This window comes from Dasypus novemcinctus, chromosome 17 (genome assembly GCF_030445035.2).
Source record: "Dasypus novemcinctus isolate mDasNov1 chromosome 17, mDasNov1.1.hap2, whole genome shotgun sequence".
Classification (NCBI taxonomy): Eukaryota; Metazoa; Chordata; class Mammalia; order Cingulata; family Dasypodidae; genus Dasypus; species Dasypus novemcinctus.
Window position 1 is genome coordinate 55,639,784 of NC_080689.1, and position 16,560 is coordinate 55,656,343.

Genomic DNA, 16,560 nt, shown 5'->3' on the forward strand with positions numbered 1-16,560 from the left:
AGGTCCTCGGTTCAAACCCCGGGCCTCCTTGACCCGTGTGGAGCAGGCCCATGCACAGTGCTGATGCACGCATGGAGTGCCCTGCCACGCAGGGGTGTCCCCGGCGTAGGTAATCCCCACTCGCAAGGAGTGCTCCCCGTAAGGAGAGCCGCCCAGTGCCAAAGAAAGTGCAGCCTGCCCTGGAATGGCGCCGCACACATGGAGAACTGACACAACAAGATGACGCAACAAAAAGAAACACAGATTCCCATGCCACTAACAATAACAGAAGCAGACAAAGATGACACAGCAAATAGACACAGAGAACAGAAAACTGGAGTGAGGGGAGAAGGGGAGAGAAATAAATAAATAAATCTTAAAAAAAAAAAAAGAACTACAAAGAAGTAACACGTAAACAAATATGTAATTTTAAAAATAAGGGTCATTTTTACTGACGAACTGGTGGGGGGGCAGTGGAGAGGAAGAGTTTCAATCATGGTATTCAAGGCTAACAAATAATTCAGCACATTATTTTTAAACCATAAGAAATGTAGTATCCTCTAAAGACTTGGAATTCTAACTGCCAGTTATCTAAAAAATATGTAGAAACTATATACACACACATTCTATGTCGTGTAGCTTAACTTAGAATAGTGAAAAATAAAACTGAAAACTGGATCCCCATTTGCAAAAGAAAGGAGGAACTCCTACCTCCCACTTTATACAAAAATCAACTCAAATGGATCAAAGACCTAAATATAAAGTCAGAACTATCAAACTCCTAGGGAAACATCTTCAGGACCTTCTGTTGGGCAATGGTTTCTTTAATTTTACACCCAAAGCACAAGCAACAAAAGAAAGAGAAAAAAAAGATAAATAGGATCTCATCAAAATTTAAAACATTTCTATCTCAAAGAACTTTATCATGAAAGCAAAATCTATTCTACAATCTATACAATGGGAGAAAATACTTGGAAGCCACACATTCAGTAAAGGGATAAATCCAGAATATATGTAGAAATCCTTCAATTTAACAACAAAAAGACAAACAACCGAATTTTAAAATGGTCGAAAGACTCAACTAGACATCGCTCCAAAGAAGATACACAAATGACCAAAAAGGACATGAAAAGATGCTCGAAATCATGAGCCATCAGGTAAACACAAATCAGAACCACAATGAAATATCATTTCACATGCCCTAGAATGGTAACTATTGAAAAAAAGAAAAAGAAAATTGCAAGTATTGGAGGGGCTGCAGAGAAATAGGAACACGCATTCATTGCTGATGGCAATATAAAATGGTGCAGCCGCTATGGAAGTTGGTTTGGTGGGTGTAGCAGTTTGATATGGTTATGAAGTCCAAAAATAGGTAATGGATTATGTTTGAAATCTGATCTGTACCTGGGCCTGATTGAGTTATGATTAGGGCTTTAATTGGGCAACTCATTAGGGCACCACCAAGGGGTGGGGACTCACGATAAAAGGCATGACAAAGGACAGAGTTGTGGGGTTCTGATGTTGGAATTTTGATGTTGGAGTTTGATGCTGAAGCTGGAGCCCCCAGGGAAAGAGACAGGGCTGTTCACCTGATAGTCTACAGCTGACCTTGTGGAGAGATGCAAAGCCTAGAGAGCCTCATAGTCTATAGCTGACCTTGTGGAGGAAACAGAGGACCTAAGCCCAGAGAGAAGCAAGACCCCAGAAGGGAAGAACCCAGGAAAGCCCGAACACTCGCAGATATCAGCAGCCATCTTGCTCCAACACATAAAGATGGACTTTGGTGAGGGAAGTAACTTATGCTTTATGGCCAAATAAATACCCTTTATAAAAACCAAACAATCTCTGGTATTTTGCATCAGTATCCCTTTGGCTACCTAATACAGTGGGTTCCTCAGAAAGTTAAGTATGGGATTGCTGTAATTGTTCTGTAATTCCACTACTTCTCTAAAAAAATTTTAATATAAAAAAAGAAAACTGACAAACCAAATGTCCAAAAATAGAAATAAAATTTAAAAACAGATATTATGTAATGGAAAGAAAAATCATGCAATTGTGTAAACACATGCACCTAAGAAATTGCTATTAGTTGTGTTTGGATTGTGGTAGTATAGTTTCTTTTTCCCTTTTCCTTCAATATTTCTTTTTCTGTAACATTTTGATAATTTAATTTTTTAAAATTTCTGCTGTGCTTATTCAATCTTTAATAGTTACTACAATTTTAACATGATCAGTAGTAGTGTGGGAAAGAAGGAAGGGAGACAATTATTCTTTAAATGTATATCTAAAAATGATAGAACGGACTCAAATATCAAAAAAATTTGACTTAAACTACAATCCATTGGTTCCCCTTATTTTCCATGTTAATTAGCACAAAATGTTTCTCTTACTTTTGAATGTATTAATAATAAGCATTCATATAATGCCAGATGAACTGACCTTAACTCTGAATTGAGGTGGAGGTGGATCATTGTCACTCACTATAACAATTTAGCTCTCTAGAACAACTTCCAAAATAAAACTAGTAGCTAAAATGGTACATTAACTGGCCATGAGGCCAACTACCAGTGATCTCACACACAGGAACTCTGCCCTTCTTGTTTCTCTAAGTCTTTCTTAATTCAGATCCTGGCAAATGGGTAATCAATAAATAATTTAGGATTAATGCATCAATTAAAAAACTAATTGGTTAATGAAAAACAATGAACTAGCACATTTAAAACATCATAGATAACTTCTAGGGCTTTCTAGGGCACATTGACTATCAGTTCTGTTTTGAAGAGCTGGCTACATTTTAAAAAGAAGAAAAAGGGAAAAAGCAAGCAGCACCAGTTTTGTTCATGAGACTCCATTCCTTAGAAACGGGGGAAAATCTCAAATTCTCCTATGACTCCATTCAAATTAGTGACATGCTCTGCCCAGATATTAATTATACAGCTGCTCCTATAATGATTAATGGCACTGCATAAGATGCATCCACAGAGAGATTTGGGTCCTCCTGCCATCCCCTTAGCATAGCATTAAGGGGTATTGTTCTTCACTATAACATCCTATCAAAGTCAATGGTGCAAATTTTCTATTCCACCTGGTAGGACTTTTTGCAGGTGGTTAGAGAACATGAGGGAACCTAAGTAAAAAGAAATTTTCAAAGTAATAACAATGTTTCCTAGCCAGGTGATAGCTCAGAGGAGATTTAATTAGATAAAAACTGCCCCATTCCAAGAATAATACTTTGTACTCAGTGTCACAATATTACCCAAAGATCTTAAAGAGAACTACAAACACTGATTAAATAACACCATTCCAAAGGAGATGGTAATAAAATTATTTTACTGAGCCCAGAGAGGGATGGTTTTCTATTCCAAAGCACACAGCGCCCAGTCAAGAAAAGGTACAGATAATGCAATTTCTCCATGTTAGGACTATTGTTCCACCCTTTTAGAAACTTTTCAGTTCCATAACATATTATAACTGAAATGGTAAAATAAAAAAATAAAACATGTTTTTGTTTTCCAGCGTACCATATAATTGCCACAAAGGTACGTACTTCTGATAGCTGGAGTTAGAAAATACTTAAACCATTTTTCTGGACCCCCAGTGATTTTAGTTGGATATGCTCTGTTTATAATTAATGTGCCCTCCCCCTTTCAGCTGCAAACACTTGGCATGAGAAGATGAAATACAAAGTTCACAAATCCATGGAACAGGAAGGAATATCAAAAATAGAGACAAGTCCTCTTAATTTGCAGTTGAAGAATTCAGGGCCCGAGAGAGCATGGAAAGTATTAAAAGAGGGTCCCAGTCTAGATAATAAAGAGGCTCTACAACAGTTGAAATGTCTCTAATTGCAGAGCATGCCCCACGTGGCTCTAAAGGCCCTGCTCCTTTAGTTTGCTGGGCAATTAAGCATCTTCAGTTGAATGTATATAAATAATTCTGTGAAAGTGAACTGACGGCAGAAGGGACAGATTTTCAGTTCAGTGCATGTCAATGGAAAAGGTATGTCAACCCCTAACTATCTGCTTTGGTTATTATAACAATGCTCAATAGATTTGGATGCTACCAATATCAAATAACGGGTGTGAAAATACCTATTCCAGTGCCTGACATAAAGGAAGCTCTCAGTAAATAGCTCTAATACTGCCTGGTCCATTCATGTATAGGAGCCTTAAATGCTACAGAATCGATTTTGTTTGTATTTGCAAAAGCTTTGAGTACTCTATCATATATTTCTTTAAAAGCTTATAAATTATTCTCTAAGCTTTCTTTAAAAACAATTACACATTGAAATGAATGTGTGTGCATTAAAGTTCATAATCAATAAAGTATGATCAGAAGCAGAGTTAGAGAAAGTTGTATACTCACAGTTTTAGTTTCTCGGCTGCTAAAACAAATACCATATATGGGGCTGACTTAACAATAGTAATTTCTTGGCTCACGATTTCGGAAGTTAGAGGGCTTTTCTTCCTCCCAGCATTGCTATCTTTAGGATTCTTTGGCTTTTCTATGACATGGGAACACACAGAGCTTCATCTTTCCCTTTCCCTTCCCGTTCCTTTGACTTCCGGCTTCCGACTCCTCCCTGTGGCTTCCTCTCCCCTGTCAAATTTCCTTTGCTTTTAAGGACTTGAGCCATATTGGATGAAGTACCGCCCTCTTTCAGATTGGGTACAATTTAACTAATATCTTCAAAAATCCTGCTTACAGATGGGTTCACACCCTCAAGGCCAAGTGTTGGGACCTGACCATGCCTTTCGCGCAGGGGGGTCGGGGGCTCAGGGGCATCGGGGGGGCGGCATGATTCAATCCCCAACACCCACCAATTAGACAGTCACGTGAGCCTGTATTTGGAATAAAGCCTGAAAGTCTCCCAACCCTTGACCATCCTAGCTTACATTATATAAGCACTCCTCCTAGAGAAAGTTCCTGCTTTGAGGAGGTGAGCATGGCTCATTCTCTTAACACAGAGAGTATATTTCTGTCTCCCTCCTCAGCAAGATGAAGGAGGATTGAAATAAAGAAATGAAGCCACATTGGTTGCTCTTGCTGTTAAGCCTGTTTCTACCGTTTAGCTAAGTTACTCTCACTAAGAAGTTCAAGAACCCATGAACTTCCTTTCATTCAAACTATGTTGAAATATCTTTTCACCAATCAAAATTTCAGAAATTTGGTGAAGTAAAAATATATAGTGACAATGATAATGAGATGATGAAGAGTGGGTATTGTGGCTACATCTGCTAAGCTGCATTTTAAAAATAGAAATTGCGGCAAGGCTGATCATTTCCATGTATCTCTTCTGGAAGATAAAAGTGTCAAATATTTAAATCTTGGTTATCCCCCACCTACCCTGAACATGACAGATAATTCAACACACAATCAAAAGATTCCACTATATTGCAGGAGAAAATATTTTGTAAGTAAAACTATGTCTTTAATATCTCCAAGCAAAAGAATTCCTATCCAATAAAAGCAACACTTTCAGTTATGTCATATGTGAAAAGGGTACCATATAATTAGAAGTGAATTTAGACAGAAAGACAGAAAGATGAGATGTAAAAGCAGATAATTAGTGCACTGTTATAATTAGCAAATACCTCTCAATCCCATGGTAACTGTGCTCTGAAAAGGACTCCTGCTGGTTAACTAATATTTCTTTGAAAGCAGCTTTCTTATTGCTCTAGAAATGGAAAGTTTGAATTGCTGCCTCCTTGAAACTCATGTTCTGATGTGTCATAAATTGATTTAAATCTATATTACAATCTTTCAAATGCAAGAAAGTCAACTCTAAGAATGAAACAAATAATTTTGGAAAATGAAAGACCAATAGTAATGTGTTCAATACATAATTTTGAACATGGCCCTTTCAAAAATAAGCATAATCTGGTGCAACAAAAATGACTTTGAAATATTGAAAAGCAAACACTTCAACTGAATATGGTTAATCTGTTTAAAATCTCTGGACATTGGAAGTAGTGCAACTTCCTGAGGATGTATTCCAAGAGTTTAAATCTTTCTAATCTTACAGTGGACAACCAGGAGAAAAGAGAAAAGAACTAAAATCTTGAAGCAAAAAGAAATATTGTCTCATTTTTTCTCATGCTCTCCCCATCCTAAATGTTTAACACAATGCAGTGATGCGATTGCAGAGAGAATTTTTCATTTGACATCGGTACTTAGTAGGCTGAGCACCAGTGTATGGCCTCTGATTCTAAACAGTCATGTGACATTAAACCTCATCTGTGAAAGGGGTTGATAATAACACGTTCTTCACAGTGTTCAGAAGAGCGGAGTAAGATATTAGACCTGGAGATGGGGCACACTTTGCAAACCGTGTAATGTTTTATTAAAGTAAGGGCAAAAATTGGATATCAAAGACTTGGTAAGGCCAGATAATTAATTTCACCTGAATAATAATAGTCTGACAGAACAGAGGAAAACTAAAAAGTTGGCCAAATCTTATGATTTATAGGCAACAGGAATTAAACTTAGTCAAACACTTTCAAACAAACTTAGATGTCAAACAAACTGCCTGGGATGAGCAGTGACATATGGTGACATTAGTGAAAAGGGCAACCTGGCAGCAGAACAGAGAGAAAAGACAGATTTATGAAATTTGCAACAGACTTGCTTTTTTATCACTATCCAAAAAATGTCAGTGACAATGAGCAAAGCAGGTAAACTCTACAACTGTTTTTGGAGTTTCCAAGAAAACAGAGGTAGGATAGAGGCAATGGCCTTGGTATCTGGGTTAACTGAAGTATACAGAGTGTATGAATGACACTAAGCAGCTTCTCTAACTTATGATAACTATTAAGATTTTTTGAGAAAGTGTTCTTCAAGAAGGATCTGTTATACAAATGAATGGTATCCAAAGTGCATGAAGGAGAACAAATCTGATTATTGCTCATGTTTGCTATGACATGTATATAGCTTTGTAGAATTCTTTAAGCTTCCTTGCTGTTCCTAGGAATCATTCTAAATTAGTAGGCACATTAAAGAATGTACAATGAGAATGAGTCATATTAAAAAGAACAAGGAAAGGAGCTTTATAACTCTGCCCATTTATAAGTATAGGGGTGGAAAGATTTTGATTAAAAAAAAAAAAAAGCAATAGGCTGCACACACGCAAAAAATGCTGATTAATACCAGCAACAGGAATAGAGAGTTTTAGAAAGTGTTTTTAATCAGCTCCCCCAGTATGGGGTTAACCAACTGTGTCAGTAGAAAAAAATCACAATCATAAGAAAGAGAAAAGCAAATAAAAAGAAGAGAATTTTCAAATAAAGTCAAACTATTCCCTCCTGGGGAATAGCTAAAAGCACTGAGGAAGTTTCATTGGCTGAGTACCCTGAGCAAATGGGCTCTAAGCATGTAATGGTTAAGAACATTCAAAAATATGTAATACTCTTCTTCTGTCTAAATGAGGTTAGGATAAAAAAAAAAAAAGAATGGGCTGGTCAGTTATCATAGAAATGCAAAAGCACAAAACTAAAGAGTGTTAAATACTCACAGGGGAAAACCATAACTATCAGGTACAGAGTCACATCAGAGGGCTGTAGGCACTTGGTCTTGTTTCCAGGGGTGTGGTTTGTCGCGGGAAGCCAGCAGTAAATAGTTGCTAGCTTATTATTGTTGGGAATTTAACCATGGTTGTGCTTGACCTTCAAAGCCATAGTTTCCATAACATTTGAAGCTCAAACATACTCCACATTGTGCTTGGATATGGATTTTTAATTGCAGTAAAGTGACAATTACAAAGTCATAACTCTCCATTGTTAACTTTCTCAAGCATTCTGGTCTTGCTAAGCAATGTTGTTTTTTTTTTTTTTGTTTTGATTTTCCTGGGTTTTTTAATTGGTCAGGTGTTTGAATTGTTTCAATAAATTACTATTTTAACTTAATTCCATGTTTAGGGGAAAAAATAAAGCAAAACAAAAGGTTTGAGTGAATGGCATTTGGTTTGTGGGGATATATGACCATTATTCAACAAAAAGAAACAAAATCAGTGTACAAATTACCACTTGTTCTCCGAAGCCATGTGCAATGCTACAAGATAACACAAATGTGACATCAGGGAGCTAGAGAGAACTCCTCCAAAAGTTACCTGACCAGCAGAGAAAGGCTTAAGAGTTTTAACCTCTAAAACACACCAAAGAATATCCAGCCAGAATTAAATATTTTTTAAAAAGTATCCCATGCTTTTGGCATATTTCTGTTTACTTTAGTTCTTTAAGGTATATCTTTCAATGATAACCTAAATTTTCATTTTTAAACTTAGAAAGTAGTATCTGGAGATTAAGATTAAGGAATTCAGACACTTGATTTCCCTGTTGGGAGAATCTCAAAATAAGGGGGAGCTGAGAGTGAATGAATTGGGAAAAAAAAAAAAAATCCAAAGTGAAGCATCGTTTGCCTTCTCTGGAATACATAGGATAAGAGTTTCAGATTTCAGTGTTTTGAAGGTTTTTATGAGAAATTATCATCATTTTAATAGAATCTTGTGTGCTTTTCAAAAATTGCATACTATTATCATAAATTTGGGCAATACAAATGTCTAAAATTATAGTGATTATATTTTAAAATGCTGTCCTTTACATTGCAGACTTCATGGAGTTAACTAATATCAAGAAGTTTGCAATTACATAAGGTTTACAAGATAAAAAGCCTACTTTAAATACCAAAACTGAATTTTAAAACAGTGTCTGCCTCTTTTTAAAATTAGTGTTCATTTCTTCCTAATCATTAGCGTTCAAATCTTTCCGCACTGAATATCCCTTCAACTGTGGTCATTGTGTGATATCTGTTGAATGATACTTGGTCATGCTGATATATAAAGTAGGACCTTATTTAGAACTCAGCATTCTGAAAAGATTAAAATATTCTTAGGCCATTGCTTCCCAAAGTGAGATAAAGATCATTTTAGGTGCATATATCCAAGTAAATTGTTTTAAAATATATTAGCATGTTTGTTGTATTTTGCCTTAGGAAAATAATACAAATAGAAATACTAACCATGATACAAACTTTCATTTATAAGTTATTTATGTGTATTATTTTAGTTGATACTGTTTTTTAAAAGGATAAGTAAACAGTAATTCAAGGGACAGTGGAACAGGGCAAAGCTCTAAGGTTGTATGTAAATGACTGAAATCAAGTCAGAGAAACACTGTTTTAGGACAAATAATGTGTAACCCTCTCCAACCCCAATACCAGTCCATCTTCAAAATTCACTCTGAAATAGGTATTATTACAATGTCCTAGCATTAAACTTTTTTTCCAGTATGATATTACAATGTCCTGTTTAATTTTATAATGCAAAATTATTAAATACAAGAACCAAGGTGCACTGAGGGAGCAAAATAATATAATGAACTCATTTTGCAAGTGATTACCTTTTTCAAATTCAGTCTCTTACTGATTGAGCTGAAATTTGAACCCAAGTCCTAACTCTCAGCTCTGCCACTCTCCCTCCCTGCCACCATCCTGAATCCTGGCTGGGAGCACTGGTGCCTACAGAGAGCTTTTTCTGAAAGAACCAATTTCCAAAGTCATTCTTTAGTTTCAGCCTGCAATCTCTAAATATTTTCAAATAAAATATGTTACCATGTAGTATACCACAAAATTCCTCACAATTTTTAACTGAGAAAAATGTGAATTAACAAGTATTTAAGGAAATGCAATGGGTTTATCACAAAAGCTAGAGTGGAATTTAGTCTACTACTAAATTTAAACCTCAAAGAGTGTTAGGGTGCTTTTCTCAATATGCAGTGGATACAGAAAAACACAGTAAACATTACAGAGTATTGGGTTTTTTGTTGCTTTTTTTAACTTTTGCAACTTTATTAAGGTATAACTGACAGACAGTAAATAGTATTATGTATTCAGTTTGATGAGTTTTGATATGTTTATATTGCTGAAACCATGAGTACAATGAAAATAATGAACCATCTCATCACCCTCAAAAATTTCTTCATGCCCTTTTGTAATTCATTCCTTTCTCCAACACTGTCCCCGGGCAATTGCTGATCTGCTTTCTGTCACTACAGATGTTTGCATTTTCTAAAATAGTATAAGAATGGAATCATATAGATGGCAACCTTTTGTCTTCCTTTCCTCAGCATTTTTTGAGATCTAGCCAAGTTATTGTGTAACACAATGTTTTCATTGCTGAGAAGTATTTCATTATATACACATACCGTAATTTCTTAATATGGTTAATTGTTCATGGACATTTGTTTTATTACCAGTTCTTGGCTATTGCTATTAAATATTGCTGTTGTAAACATTCACATGTAAGTCTCTGTGCAATGTGCTTTCATTTTTCTTGAGTAAATACCTAGGAGTGTATTGGCAGCGTTTCACATGTTAACTCTTTAATGAACCATTTTCCAAAGTGGTTATACTATTTCGCATTCCTACTACCAGTGAATGAGAGTTCTAGTTACTCCATATCTGTACCAACACTTGACATGGTCACAATTTTAGCTACTTTGGAAAGTATGTTTTAGTTTTCCAGCTGCTAAAACAAATACCATACAATGGATTGGCCTAATAACAGAAATTTGTTGACACTTAGTTTCAAAGTCTAGAAGGCTTGATTCTCTCCAGATTGCTTCTGGCTGACCAGAAATCTGTGGGATTTCTCCGCTTTTTTTTTTTTTTTTCAGGAGGTAAGGGGGATTAAGCCCAGAACTTCATACATGCCAAGTAGGTGCTCAACCAGAGCTGCACCTGCTCTCCACCTCAGCTTTTCTAGCACATGGCAATTCACATGGTGGCATCTCTGTCTTTCTCTTCTCCTTTAACTTCCAGTTTCTAGCTTCTCCCCATGCCTTCTCTTTATGTGTTCTTCTCTACAAAACCTCCAGTTGGGGCACACCTTAACTAATAATCCTCAGAGGTTCTATTTACAAAGGTGTCCATACCCACAAGACCAGGGTATTGGACCTGAACGTGCCTTTTGTGGGGAAACATGATTCAATCCCCAACGTGCTCTGTATAGTGTCTTGTGTGTGTGTGTGTTTATCAAAGACGTTGAAAACTACAGAGTTTATAAAGAATAAAATCAACACAGATGACTGCAGCTAGTCAACTCGCAAGCAGGTTTTCTGACCAAACATCCAAATCAAGACAAAATTCAAGGTAACAAAAACTTTAGCATAAAAGGCTGAAAACTAATCGGTAATGGAGAAAAGGGGGTGACAAATGGCTGATTTGTTTTAGGAGCAAAACTAAAGCTGAAAATAAAAATATCTCAGAATCCAAAGTGGCTACTTAAAATGTTTCTTGCCTACAAAAGACACAGGAAGTCCTTAAAAAGTTATGGTAGCCTATATGTGATTGCAATGGGGTTCAGGGAACCAGGGATAAAATGCTGTTTAGTAAACCTGAAATCTAAACATCCCTATGAGGTTTTATGTTTGTTCCGACTCTAGGAAGCTCCTTCTCACATCCTCAAAAGGCAAGCTGCTAAGGAGGGACAGGTTAGAGGGATGCTCTTTTTAATCCTAGGGTAAATGAGGCCTTGAATGGCCCCACCCTTGTCCTCAGTGCCCTGACCCAGTTTTCTGCATAGGGATGCTGAGTCCCAGAAAGAAGGTGCAAAGGCCTGAGGGGGGTGGTGGTGGTTTGGTGGAGGAGGTAGTGGTTTGGAAAAGAGCCAGACCTAGGAGGCCCCACTGCCATCACCACCAAATCCAAGCTCTCCCTTGCCCTTCTCCTTCCTCTGGTCTTCCACAGGTCAGCAGGGTCCCCTGCCTGCCGCTCTCTTAGAGGGGCCCGGTGATGGAGCCCATCTTGCAGCAGCACAGGAGAGAAGCGGCCCCACCTGGCCCACGCAGGGCTCTCACACTGCCATCCACATCTCACCCCAAGTTGCTTCTGACAGTCGACTTGGAGGCAGTGACCTCTTGTCTTCTTAGGAAAGAAGAGTAGAAAAGTCTTCTGTAGTTTGTACGGTTTGTTTTTCTTAACAGGAATATAGAAAAAGAGAACCCTGAGGCATTCAGAAAAGAAAGAGAGAAGAAAACAGATATATCACAGAAACTCTGGGTCACCACTTCCTCATCTGCGAAATGGGCAAGTGGAATGAAATGTCAAAACGTGTCAGTCTAAAGCTCTCTGATGCTCTGTGGTGGAGGAGGGACTGAGAAAAGGGGGCCCAAGGCAGGGCACTCACCCCACCCTACTTGCGAGGTACCCTTCCCAGAGTAGCACGTGGTCATTTCTGGGATGGCCTAAGAGATGACTTGAAAGAGGGCAGTGGTGATTGCCTCTAGCCTCAGCCCCCACCCCATCACACACACAGTTTCTTTCCTTTCCTTTTTCTCTCACCCCCACCCCGGAAGGGAAGAGTTTGTAACGAAACAAGGTAGATGCTCAAATAGCTCTGCGGAGCTGTTTGGAAAAGTCAGTATGCATTTACAGAAACGTCTGTGATCAGGCTCCCTCGGAAGCAGAAGGTAGCACGCGGGAATGAAGAGCGCGTATCCCGCGGCCTTTCCGGGGCTGGGAAAGCTGTTTTACTGTGTCCTGGTGGCGGATAGGACTGAATCAGCCTCCATCTCTCTGTTTCTGCCGCTCTCTAGCTCTTTCTCCCTCCCGGTTCCCGTCCCAGTGCCTCTCGTTTCCTATCCCACTTGCACTCCCGCACTCCATCTTCCTTCGCCCTCCACCCCCACCCAGCCGCGCTCCTCTCCCGGGTGCTCACGTCGCCACGTGCCTCCGAGGTGCGAGCGCGGCCCCTGCGCGGCGCCCGGAGCCGGCGGGGCAGCGGGGGAGGCCGCGGGGCCCGGGCTTGCGTCGGGCGGCCCCTGGACCCCGGGAGAGGGAACCGCCTCATTCTCACTCGATCCTCCCGAAATACTAAAATCTCCTCCACAAACGCACGCTTGTTCCAGCCCCTCCGAGGGGACAGCCGCGGCCGCAGGGGACTCTCGGGAGGCGGGGGTCTCAAGGGCTCCCGCAGACGTAGGCTACGCGCAAAGCGCACCTGAGGTCCGAGGAGGAGGGGGGAGATGGGCTGCCCCCCCCAGGCGCGCGGCGCCCCAGGGAAGAGCCGTCCAGGAACTGGATTGAGAAATTTCCAGGAACAGACCGCAGCGCAGGGGGTTGGGGGTGAGCCAGAGTCCCCAAGCCCAGCGGGGGAAAAGGCGGCCCCGGATTCTCAGCGCAAGAGAGCGAAAGACCGTGGCCGGTGCGGCCCGGCAGCCTCGGCCCTGTCCGCCGCACCCCGCGCTCCCACTCCCGGGTTGCCACCACGCTGCCCGGGCCTGGCCACTCTGTCCGACAAAGAGTGAGGTGAACCCCCAAGAGGAGAAAAGATGGCTCTCAAAAATGGCGAGACAGGGGACACTGGCAGGAGAGAGTACCATTTCATCCCCTTCCGAGGCTCTTCGGGGACCCCGGGAGCAAGTCTGCCCAAACCTCCCCTGCTCCGAGCCAGGTGGGAAGAGATTCCGCAGCTCCGGCCGTCCCAAAGTATCCTGGCCAGATCCCCACCGGACCCAAGGAGTCGGTGCCCCCCGGGGTCGGAAGGCGCGCGGGCTCCCAGGGCCAAGCGGCCCCACCCCCGCTCCGCCGCGCTGCAGGGCGCCAAGGGGACTGGATGCCCGACAGGCACTGGCGACAGGACAGCCCCGCGGAGGGCCGGGGCCAGATGCTCCTGTGGTGAGAGGTCCCAACTCGATCAAGTCCCGGAAGTCGCCCCCAAACTACCAGTAAAGTTTTCTTTTTTTGAGCTGCGTGTTCAAGCTCCTAACCGATTGGTTTGCGGCTTACACGTCGACATCTCCCCCTCATTAGTTAAAAATTTTCAGATTGGCTTTTCTCGCATAAATCGCCCCGAAAAAAATTATTAGCAAGCATAACCGCAATCTGATGAATTACCAAAAAAAAAAAAAAAAAAAGACAGGGAAAGATGACATTTATTTTTCATTTTTAAATAAGGGCACGGAAAAGTATATTTTCAGTTCTTCACAAATGAATAACTACTCAGCAGGCATCCTTCTGCTGCTGCTTCTTTCCTTCTCACAGTTTTTCACACTACTGAGCCGCAGGAAGCCTTCCATGTTTTTCTTATTCATTAGATAACTCAATGAAATGTTAAAATATTTATTTTTGAATAATCAGTACTATTTTTTAATAATCAGTTGAACATGGATACTAGCATGACTAGTCTGGCCCATTCTGTTGCTTCAAAGGTGAATGTTTGCATTCCATAACTAGGATTCCCCAGCACTCAGTATATCCACCATTAGTTTAGAATGTATCACACCAGTGTACAGGTGTGATTAGTTCCAGGGCAGAATTTTCTACATTTCCGGACTATTGTTAGTAGGGTTGGTTTTTTTTTTTTTTTATTTCATTCGTACCAATGACCCCAAGCAACTTCTCATAAAATCTTTCACAGTTCAGTTGATTATGGTAAAGTTTAAAGGACACTCTCCACCACCACTATCACCTTATAGAATAAGTGAAACCATCCTGTGCTCTTACAGTTCATTGCAAGCAATCACACTGCTTTAAGTAGTCAATGTCCGTCCAGGTTCTTTGATATATCTATATTTAATACAATATTTTAAGGTCATTCTGAGATAGTATGTGCCACATCAAAATGTGTGTTTTAAGTAGATCACTGAAATATATTTATGCATCAATAAAATGTCAAGTCTTCTCTTTTTCACTGTTAAGTTTTTATTAAAAGTCACACTAATAACTAGTCATGTGCCACTAGGTTTTATTACAATGGTATAAGGAATTTTAACTTCAGAAAAGTAGATGAACAGTTTAAAAAGCCTTGTACCAAAGCCCATTTTTCTTCTCTAAAACCAAGCTTGACTACTCTGTGTTTTATTGGTGATGGGCTTTGTTTATTTGTGCTGTTTTTTTTTAATCACAAAATCATATCTCTGTGGTACTTGTGATTACTTCAGAAACTATGTCAATTATCAAACTGAGGTTAAAAATAAGCCTCATGCATTTTTAAAAGAAAGCTTCCATAATGCCACAGCTCTATGAATGTTTTTAAAACCCTAACCTAAATGTATACAGTGTTTTTTTAAAATATTGAAGAGGATATCAAACAGCCTCTGCTGCGTAAAGGCATCTGTTTGTGGATTTCATCCACACTTTCTCCCACATGTGGTCTCCAAGTGAAAACACAGAATTTTCACGTTTTTATTCATAATTGCCAAGAGAACTGCACGAAAATTTTCTAATTATCAATTTCATAATTCCATTCCCCAACCCCACCACGGAAAGTACTTTTCTTGATTACTGGACAGTGTCATGTTACAAATTCCAAGAATTAATTTGTATATTCTGGATCATTCAGGCACTAGATACATTTCACTTGACTGTCAAGCAAACTCACACTCAGAGCCAAGAAAGACTGTTTCTTTCCCCAGAGATGTTGAGCCTGTCCCATCATCTTTTCTTTTTGTTTCCCAAGTTGACTTTGTGCGCACTCATACACACGCAGCTGTATTAAATGAAGGTTTTAACCTTGTGCCTCAGGCAAGTGGTTGAGGTGTGCCTATACTTAATATAATGTTCTATGCTTGGATTTGAAAACACAGTTGGACCACAAGACCTTGTCCTGTGAAACTAAGTTATGTCCTGTGGTCCTCTCTCATCACTTACGAGCACCAAATCACACCCCTCAAATACTGGACAAGAAAAAAGTTGAAGTCATCACGGCTGTAGTTTTTTCATTGTCCAGTAGACGGCACAAAAGATCAAGCCTTCAAATGCTAAGCAATCTACCAGGGCTGTTTTGTTTCATTTGGAGTGTGTGTGAGTGTGCTGTTTATTTTAAACAGTTGGCCAGCCAGCGTTGTATCTGTGAAGCAGAGAAATATCTCAAAACTTAAGATAACTCACCAAGGTTTTGAAACACAGTGATCTGAAAACCTTTTGCATATCTGCTCAAACAAAATGCACCAGCTGTTATAAAAACAGCTCAGAGGAAAACATTATTGAGAAAATTTATTATTTTAAAGTTACCTTTAAAGAAACTAAATTGAGAGAAATTTTAGGGCATTTCATTCTTTAAATTATCTTCTAATGGATAAATAAAATAGGTGCAACCTGAACCTTCTAGACTCTATATTGGTGTTTTGCACAATAAGTCTATGCTTTTTGTGAAACTACATGCATTTTAGTCCAGAAAAGTGATGACTGCATTTCAAATGGTCTTATATATTATACATGCATACATGTATCCATATATATAATATCTAGTAAAGAAAGGAAAGCTTCTCTCGAATTCTCATGAATAGCTTTTGGAGGATTTTGAAGGTTGAAGCCATTAGAAAAAAACTTATTTGAGACTTTACCTTTTCTAAAGCAATGTATGACTCTGGCTAATATTTGTATTTTACTAAAAGGCTTCTATTTCCTTTTCATTTTGCAGACGCTCCTTGTGTAGAAGTTGGGGGGAGTGTAAAGTGTAGGCTAATAACTCATTTCCCAGTTAATTTTATTAAGAATTTATAGCACTGTTTAGAAAGTTTTAAGACAACCATAAATTTTATTAGGAATATTTTATTAAGCCCTCCATTTAATTAATAAAAGACCTCT